The 10,757-nt window shown below is 47.7% G+C and overlaps 1 protein-coding gene across 1 annotated transcript in view; it reads left to right on the top strand.

The window, feature by feature from the left end:
• LOC146782763 (vomeronasal type-2 receptor 26-like) overlaps window positions 1-10,757 on the top strand; it is a 128,471-nt gene that overhangs the window by 23,132 nt on the left and 94,582 nt on the right. The window lies entirely within an intron of this gene.

The following is a 10,757-nucleotide window of genomic DNA, read 5'->3' as shown; positions in this document are numbered from 1 at the left end:
TATTCGCTGATTGCGATTACCAAATTGGTAATCGCAAATAGCGAATGCAAAGCCAAGGCTGCCTTGGGGCCTAGGGCCCCCCTGAAGCACCCCCAGAAAAATGCAAGTGTGCACATGTAAAGCACACACATACCCTAAAGGCATGTGTGCGCTACATAGCACGTTGAAAAATGCTTTGAAGTAAGCACATATTACCAGCAACTTGAAGTTGATGGTAATTATCGTTTCCTAAATGCACAGTTCGCATTGCCATTCCCTATCTGCACTCACAATTTAGGGAACTGCAAAAAATTGCGATTACTTAAATTGTGAATTGCCCAAAAGTTACATGCATCAGAAAAGGCCATTTTGCGATCGCAAACGGTCAATTTTTGCGATTCGCACTGTTTGCGATCCCAAAATGGATTGATGCATGTGCCCCTATATCATGACTATAAAGGCCACTTACAAACTAATCTTAATTCCTTATTACCTGTGTCATATATATTTTCTCGGACACAACCTTCAAAATGTGCATTGCATTTCAAAACCCCCTATAATATTTATTACTAAACCGCATACATGACTCTTATGACCCATGGTAAAGTGTGTGTGCCAATCCTAGCTCTAATTAAGGGGCCCATTATGATCCCGGACAAAAAAGCGTCAGTCCGCCCTGCTCGTGGCAAAAATCCTCCCGCATGACCCTCTGCATTTCCGTCAGTCAAATCATGATGCAATTCACGGACAATCCTACCATGGAGGACGGAACACACAAATGACCGTCTGCCATTCCCCGGAAAAGTTGTAAATCTGACCGCGGTGGACAGGGAAAGCATTTCAAGGGACTAAAAAGGCCGCTCCTGCCTCAGAATGACCGCATGGCCAATTAAGATGAAACTGCTGAGCTAGAGGACGGAGCATTGCATACTGATTTCCTTGGTTCGCGCACAGAGCCAAATGAATGGCGGTAGTAACAAACTGAACAGCGACGCACAAAGTGTCCCTGCACTCGAAGCTGCCCACAGTCACATCGCTCACACCAAAATGATACAACTCAAATGTCCATTGGCAATGTAAGCCATGCCCAGCATGGAAGAAACACCTGGAGGACATCACACATGTGGACACACACACAAACCACAGCATAAAACCAACCCCTTCCTGGACCAGCATCCTTTGCACTTCAAAAGCCAACAGAGACACAGCACACCTTTCACGCACACAGCACAACTTCACATACACCCTTCTCCACACAACACCACTTCCCACCCACACACCTGACACACTTCACATCACTCCACCACCCCCTGCACCCTGCACCTTTTCCACCTTTGCACCATGGCAAAAGGAAAATGCCCAAATTCACCTACACTGAGTTGAAAGTGATGGTAGACGAGATAATAAGGGTAGAACCACATTTGTATGGGAGCCTGGTCCAACACACCCCACTTGTGCGCAAAAGCCAGATGTGTACAATGATCTACAACAAAGTCACTGCTGTAGGGACCACCCTACGCACACTGCATGACATCAAAAGGTGGTGGGTCGACCTCAAGGCCCGGGTCAAGCATCGGCACAAGAGGAACCCGAAGCCAGCCCATAGACCTGGTGGCTGCTGTCACAAACCACCAGCAACCTTCACTGAATGGGAGGCGAAGGTGCTTGCCATACTGCATCCCGAGAGTCTCAGAGGAATCGAGGGGGAAGTGGAGGCTGGTAAGTACAAACAAAATGACCACATTCCATTTTAATGTACCGTTGTGCACATCAAGTGAGCCTCAATTGACTGACAAAATCAAACTCATGTACAATGCACTCTGTCAACATGAATGTCCCATAAGGCTAGCATGTCCTTCCTCTGCTACACTGAACAGGTAGGTAACGATCTTACTCGGGAGTGGGTTGTCGGGACCTGACAGCAAGACCACAACCCCCACAAGGCCCTCTGTCTCCCCTCCCAAACAGCAGGGAGCTATCTGACGAGCACAACCTGCATATGTGAGCCAAATCTGTCAAGCTGCATAAGTTGCAGCCAGTGCGCACACAGTAAATACCATTTAGAATTCACATGAATCAAAGTGTCATTGATTAAGTCACTTGTCACCGCAAAGCAAAACCTCTGGTCCTCACTTTCCCCACCACCACCACCATGACTCCCACAACAGCTGCAACAACAACGCTGAGCCATGCAGCACCGACCAGTGTGGCAGCCACCTCCATCATCACCACCGCTGCCTCCAACACTGTCCCTGTGCCAGTTGCAGTCAACACCACCAGGCAGCCTCGGGATGCTGGGGACAGTGTGTGGCGGCAGCGCCAGGCACCACCACAGGTCCGTGGCAGCAGGGCAGGTGGCAGGACAACTGGGGGACAGTCACAGGAGGACAATGAGACAGAGGCCCAGTCCACTGTGCAAACTGTCCTTGGTGAATATCAGCAGAACCAGGGACAGATGGGTCAGGTCCCTGATGAACTGCGTGAAATCCAGCTGTTACAGAGGTCCTTGGACACTCATTTTGGACAAATTGCCGAAAACATGGGCCAGCTTGTCTGTGTCCTGAGAGACATGCATGCACCACAAACAGCTGGCCACCCCCCCATGGCCAGCCGGATGATAGTCACAACACCTCAGCAGAGGCCACAGGGAGGGGTGAGTCACTTCACAGCAAATACTCAGACACCTCCGATCATGCAGAAGGTTGCCCCCAGGCCAAATGGCGTAAGGGGCGTCCCAAAAAGTCCCAGGGAGGATCACGTGGCAAAGCACTGTGCCGTACCAGTTCTCAGAGCCAACGTTGATGTCACCGGTGTCACACCAAAAATTTACTTTGTTGTAAATCCGATTCCACATTGCCACATGGATGGGAGTGTACTATTGGACTGTGAAATCCCACCATTGGGTTTCCTACTCGAACCTCCATGTACCATCACTTTCAACTTCAACCCTCACCTGTCACACATTTACAAATAAACACTAATCACACCTGTATGCCTTTGTGACAAGAGGAATATTTATCATGGTAAGTAGCATGTTAACTCACATTGCAATGTATCATGAGACGTGAATGAGACAATCCATAGACAGAGTAGAGGAACCTGGAACCACACAAGGAGAAGACAGTGATTTGACATATGATGGCAGTAAAGGAAAATGCACTGCCCTAGGCAACACTGTACAAGATGCATAACAGTTAACCCAGGGCCAACATCATCAACATGGACAGAAGAGGGATGGGAGCACACAACTTCACCTCCCAGCACAGTTTACCCATCAGCATCCTGGTAAATTCACTGCAGTTGTAATGCTCACTTGTCTTTCCGTTGAAGTGAGTCACCACGGCTGGATGCAGGTCAGTGCAGTCAATCCCTAGACACATGTGTGTCACATGATCCTCCTACATCAGTAGGGCTTAGATACATTGTGATCGGTGTCTGCTGAGTGAGCAGCCACAATCCACTCGGATCTCTGTACCTCTCCCTGCCCAAGCCAGGTGAAACACTGCAGTCCAATGACAAGTAAGCATTATGACTGAACTGCATTTACCCTAATGCTAAGGGATGAACTGTGCTGGGTGGTGAAGCAGTGTGCTCCCATCCCCTAACAACATCAACATGGACATGACTGCAGTTGTCACAGATTACATAGCACAGACCAATGAAATCCTGAGCAATGTGCCCACAAGAGTCAGCATCACAACACATCCTGTCATGTGGACGATAGTGACATTGTCGCATTCATAAACTCAAGTACTGTTGCACAGGGATTAACATGTGACATGTGCGATTCATGCATGTTGAACCACATGAACACCAGTCCATGACAACACACCGACGCTAAATATATGTACCAACCGAAGTTACCTTCCCCTGAATTAACACAACTGCTGCGGTCACAGGCCTGTCGCAGATGCCCTTATCAGTGGTCCATGGAAGTCTGCCTTTCCAACACATTCCTTGCTGCCCTGGATCCTGAGCTGCTGAGTGAGCAGCCACAATCCACTCGGATCTCTGTACCTCTCCCTGCCCAAGCCAGGTGAAACACTGCAGTCCAATGACAAGTAAGCATTATGACTGAACTGCATTTACCCTAATGCTAAGGGATGAACTGTGCTGGGTGGTGAAGCAGTGTGCTCCCATCCCCTAACAACATCAACATGGACATGACTGCAGTTGTCACAGATTACATAGCACAGACCAATGAAATCCTGAGCAATGTGCCCACAAGAGTCAGCATCACAACACATCCTGTCATGTGGACGATAGTGACATTGTCGCATTCATAAACTCAAGTACTGTTGCACAGGGATTAACATGTGACATGTGCGATTCATGCATGTTGAACCACATGAACACCAGTCCATGACAACACACCGACGCTAAATATATGTACCAACCGAAGTTACCTTCCCCTGAATTAACACAACTGCTGCGGTCACAGGCCTGTCGCAGATGCCCTTATCAGTGGTCCATGGAAGTCTGCCTTTCCAACACATTCCTTGCTGCCCTGGATCCTGAGCTGTGGGTGAGTCCTTTGTTGGTCCACGACCAGGACTGCTTCGGGGATACACATTTGTGGAATGCCTTTCAATGTGTCAGACAGGCTGACAGCTGCACCTGTGCATTTGTGCAATGGCTTCTGTGCCATGCCTATATCGAACCTCTCCCAGGTTGCCATGGGAGGCTCCTTTCATCCTCGTGGTGTGAGGAGCACATCTGTTCCTTCATACTGCTGGATTGGATGGCGGTCCTTTTTACTGAAGATGAATTGGACCGTCTTTTGGAAATGATTGCCTTCGAAGCTGCCTGTGCCTTCTTGGACTCGTAACTACTTAACTGCAACGTGAACTGTTGGTGACTATTTCAATATACTTTTGCCTTTTTAACGCCTACTGACAGGAATTGTCATTCAGCTCTCTGACTTTTGCCATGTCTGCACTAGCTTTGACTCTGCTGACCTCTGTGATCTGTTTCGCTTGGTACCACAGAACTCAGCAAGGGGAGGCGGTCATCTAACCGTCGTGAACATTGTCGACTGACATGAGCCCGGCTTACATTATGCAGCTGTAGTGCAGGAATATTACATGGCATAGTTGTTTTGCACGTACCTTAGTATATGTCTGTCACATGAGAAGGGTCCTCAGAGCTTGTACTCTGCGCGGTCCTGGAGTACTGGCTGAAAAATCTGAAGAACATGGTCCCTTGTGATTATGCTCTGTTCTTGCCCTAGCACCCCGACTCAACAAAGTGTCACAGCTGCTAGGGGACACAGGTGCCTTTCAGATGTCATGGGAAGGCGGGCTAGTTGCCCCACATGTTCCTGTATGTGTACAAAATGCCAACAACACATATCAAATCTGTGAGACGACAGGAAGGCACGCATACACTGTCATAGTCGCTCATTTTTACCTTACAATCAACGGAAGTAGTTGAAGATGAGCTGTTGGCGCTGGTCAAGGCCTTCTTCCTCACCGCTGTCATCATCACTGGGCATGTGTGAGTTGGGAGCAGGGGGCTACTGCTGTTCATCGTCGTCCAGATTCAGGGGGATTCTGCTGCACAAGGCCAGGTTGTGTAGCATGTAGCAGTCGACTACCGTCTGGTATGCCTTCTGTGGTGAGTACATGAGTACACCACCAGTCTTGTCCAGGCACCTAATTCTTGACTTCAGCAGTCTAAAAGTGCGCTCTACCACACTACGTGTGCTCACATGTACATCATTGTATTGTACCACCCCCAGCGTTGTTGGATTCCGCAGAGTGGACAGCAACCACGGACGATTGGGATGCCCAGAGTCACCTAGTTGTGAGACAAACAGGCAAACAGTGTGATCTAAATATGTGAGGAGAGCAGCATGTCACACATATATCACAGTCATTGACACAGCCCACTCACCAACAAGTCAGGCCAACTCGGGCTGCAGATTGGCCATCAATTGGGGTATGGTGCTCTTCTGCAAGATGTGGGAGTCATGTGCCGACCCGGGATACTTAGCACACATGTGTGGGATGATCTGATCCACCTGGCATGCCACTTGCAGGTTGATGGAGTGGTAGTGTTTGCGGTGCCTATAGCTGTGTTCACTTGCCTGTGGCGGAACGGGTGCAATGTGGGTGCCAACAATGGGTCCCACAACATTTGTAATGCCTCCCAGGTCATAGTAATCCCCCTTCACAGCTGCCAAATCATCCCTCCACTGGAAGTGGACTTGCCTGTCCTTGTAAAGTATCAATAATGACAGGAAGTCTTGCAACAAATTGCTGAACATGGGCTGTGACATCCCGCCAGTGCTGGCCACAGTGTACAGGTAGGACCCAGTAGCGAAGGAATGGAGTGCAGCCATGACCTTAACTGTAGCTGACAATGCAGCAGGATATACTATTTTGGGCTTCAAATGGGAATCCAAATGGGCACATGGGTTCCGAAGTTTGCGGCGATCCAAACTAAATTTCAGGATGATTTAGATGCCCTCCATCGTCGTCAGGTCGGGGACAGTGCGAAAGATGGGTGGTCTCCTCCTACTTATGTCAGGGTACAGAAGCATGGGCTGAGTTATAGATGAGATGTGGTGAACAGCTTACCCAGAGACTCACACAACCACAACTTTGACAGGACTCATGGTCAAGTGAAATGCACAAGTCACCTCCATGCAGACGTTGTTTTTCATCACTCACTCGACATACTGACACTTCGACATCCAAAGAGGTCGATGTGTATGGCATATAGTACACTGCTACATCGAGGATGCCTTGCCCTGTGGGTAGATGGCCCAGCACCTGTGTTTCCCGGCATAAGTGCTAGAGTTGCATGTAGATGTAGCTACTGTCACTCCACGAGCACAAGCCTCAGTCCCACAATACACAACAACATTACGGGATGGAGGAAGTGAGTGCCATGTGGACAACGCAACATGGATATACAGTACGGTGGACAGAGACATGTGGACATTATGGGGTCAGTCCTGCATGAGTGTGGTGGGAATTTGCATGTCAGACATTGCAATGTTCACCTGACTGAGGCACAAATGCACATGGATTGTGTATACATGCCCACATGGCTGACAATTACCGATGATGTCGGTCAGAGCTATGTTTGTTTGTTCCACATGTGCACTTCTGTGATGTGTGTTTGGGTACATTTACAGGCAATGACAGCTAGGCACACTGCACGCCACACCAGTACATGTGTTGTGAGTGCTAGGAATTACGAGTATGTCTGATGTGCAGACAATGGACACCTCTGATTGTCTGCCTATGTTTCTGGCCCATCACATGTCGACCCCTGGCCAGAGACGACAGTCAGATGTCAAGGGATATTCAAGAGATGTTCACAGGTTGGATGTTTCATTACACTACATTGGTACAGTGCGAGCGACCTTTGTCCTTTTTGATTCCTTCCCTCATTTCAGTCCATGCTGGCCACGAGGCATGACTATGTATGTATTTGCACTCTCCTTTTCTTTACATACCATGTGTGTGAAGACTTGACTTAAGGTCACACTCTCTCATACCTTCACAGCTGGTCACTCTTCTAGTTGTACTGATGTACCGGCCCCTCCCAGAGGGCTAGCTTACCCCCACCCCACAGCCACCCAGCAAAGGCATCAATGGACATGTGACCCTGCCAACAAACGTGGCCGGACGCATGTGCCCTGGGCCAGTTCTCCCATGCTAGTACAGTGTCTGTGTGGTTACTTCATAAGCTTGGGTGCCTCGTGCCCCACAACATTACACATGGGGTGCAACAATCACTTTAGGCGAAAGAGTTATGATGTGTTGCGACAATGCTAATGCAGAATGTTTTTGCATGTGCGTTAGCTGGCATCCGCAGCAATGACACACATTGGCCCCAATTGAATGTTGCATGATTTTGGTCGCAGCTTCCATGCTGCCGCGGTGTGGCACACACTATGCGAATGAGCCATCAGCCAATGGAAGCCTTCGGCGGCGTACATTTTTGATATTGTGGTGTGCATGCTCAGCAATTGCAGGGCTCGGTGTTGGCCCCATTTGCATTCAGGGGCACCGAGGGTCACTCATGCGGATTGGTTGGCCTCGCACTTTGCATTTGGTAGGTTGCCACATTCATCATGGTGCGGCAACGCTTGCTGGGAGTTGAAGTTGTTCAGGGGTTGCATGCATGGAGATGATTGGGACATACCTCTGCTGTTGAACGCAGCAGCGTCTTGTCTGCCGGAGGTGCATCAGGTAAAGCTGCGGGAAGGCCTGTAGCACAGAATCCATGGTGGGTCCGCTGGTTCTGATGGGTACTGTATCAGCTTTTCCTCTCCATTGTTGTGTTTCCGCCATCCGTGACATAGTGGTTTTTACATGGCGGTGTGAAGGGCTGTTTGCAACATCGTAATCTGGTTGACGGATGGAATGTGTTTCTGCGTGCCGGTCTTGCTCTGTTGGCACCGTCCGCCACCATTGCATACGCAAAAAAGCATGCGGAGCCTGACAGACCATGGTGGACGATAAATGACCTCTGTTGGACCATTGTAATTTCTTGGTCGCAATGACCGCACCTGGAGCATGAAAGTTACATTTTCCACCACAGCCACCAGCGCGGATGGGCTTCCATCCGTCATCGTAATGGGCCCCTAAGTTTCTAATTGGTCATGAACATTTTACGATACCAAAGGGGATGATGGATGGAGCGTTAGAGCAAATCAAACACTCACCCCCTGTCAATTGATCTGGGTTTAATCCATCATCATTCTTTAGCTCACTCCACCACCCCAGTTCAGACATGGCCATATGCAAATCTGTCTGACCCTGTGCCTCGTGGGAACAGTCCACCCCGAACTGCCAAGCCATGTCTTCCCTGTACCGGAAACAAGCATACTGGGACCGGTTTCGGGTTTATAACCCTCGTCAGCCAGGCTATCTTGAATCCAGTGGCAAAGTGAGCAAGGGACCCATGTCTGGGCATACCCTGCCAACTTAGGGCGAACACAGCGATACCAAAGGGGATGATGGACCGAGCGTTAGAGCAAATCAAACACTCACCCCCAGTCAACTGATCTGGGTTTAATCCATCAACATTCTTTAGCTCACTCCACCACCCCAGTTCAGACATGGCCATATGCAAATCGGTCTTACCCTGTGCCTCATGGGAACAGCACACCCCGAACTGCCAAGCCATGTCTTCCCTGGACCGGAAACAAGCATCCTGGGACCGGCTTCGGGATCATAACCCTCGTCAGCCAGGCTATCTTGAATCCAGTGGCAAAGTGAGCAAGGGACCCACATATGGGCATACCCTGCCAACTTAGGGCGAACAAAGCGATACCAAAGGGGATGATGGACGGAGCGTTAGAGCAAATCAAACACTCACCCCCAGTCAACTGATCTGGGTTTAATCCATCATCATTCTTTAGCTCACTCCACCACCCCAGTTCAGACATGGCCATATGCAAATCAGTCTGACCCTGTGCCTCATAGGAACAGTCCACCCCGAACTGCCAAGCCATGTCATCCCTGGACCGGAAACAAGCATCCTGGGACCGGTTTCGGGTTCATAACCCTCATCAGCCAGGCTATCTAGAATCCAGTGGCAAAGTGAGCAAGGGACCCACGTCTGGGCATACCCTGGCAACTTAGGGGGAACAAAACGATACCAAAGGGGATGATGGACGGAGAGTTAGAGCAAATCAAACACTCACCCCCAGTCAACATTTTACATCACGTTTACACATTGGGGCAAATACAAGTAACACAGGAACTAGTCTCTGTTTTTTAAATGCTATTGCCTGGGTGTTATTTCTTATACCAGATGGTGCTCCCAGCTAGCAACTAGTGGCAATATACTCAATATCTGAACTAATACAATGTGCTGCACTTGTAAGAAAAGGGTGCTAATACCATCTGAACTCATATGCAAACAAGTGGCATGAAACACACCCAACAATTTCAAAGAACAAGCACAGATGAACCACACATCAAAGAATCGGGAAGAACAATGATATAATTCATTCCCCACATCAAGGTTATTCAAAAATAGTTCCTTTTTATTCCAAGATTATAATGATTCATTTTTTCTTTTTTTTAAATACAGAATTATAGATACAATTTGATCTTGACTCATGTTTGCATCATTGGTTTCTGATTATGATGTGCTTAGGAAAATATGCATGTTTATCCCACTCTATAGGTATCTGTGCTTTCACCTCTATGTCTCTTTAATGTTACATTTTACATTCATAATTTCCTTAATTATATCAATATCTCTATATTTCTTTCTTGTTGTTCAACTGTATCTTCACCCTTGCATTCACCCTTATATTTACCTGTGGTTTTATCCTTATAAATATCATTCTCATGATATATATCCCATCTTTATCTTTGCCTATATCATTACATGTTTTTATGTTTATTCTTACCTTTCTACTTATCATTATCTTTACCTTTATATGCTTATTTGTCTCTACATGTATTTCTATTTCTATGTTTATGTTATTGATATTTGTCTATATCATAATTGTCATCTTTTTCTTTGCCTTATACCTAGCATTTATAAGCAGTAAACCAGAATTATATGATACTATTGTAGCATTAGAGACCACTGCTAAGGACTATACCAGTCAGTAAAGCCCCTCTAATTGAGTTATAGGCTAGTGACACATACTCAGCTCCGTAAAGGGTGCCTTTAAAAATATAACTCTTGGCAGGCTATAATGCTATTATAAGATTATACTTGCTGGGAGTAGAATGTTCTAAATCATGCAGAACAATACTCATCCTTAGAATGTTCTGTACCCACTATTATTGGCATTT

Source organism: Triturus cristatus, chromosome 12, assembly GCF_964204655.1.
Source record: "Triturus cristatus chromosome 12, aTriCri1.1, whole genome shotgun sequence".
In the NCBI taxonomy this organism is placed as follows: domain Eukaryota; kingdom Metazoa; phylum Chordata; class Amphibia; order Caudata; family Salamandridae; genus Triturus; species Triturus cristatus.
The sequence above is the reverse complement of the archived record's forward strand: the minus strand, read 5'-3'. Positions and strand labels throughout refer to the sequence as shown.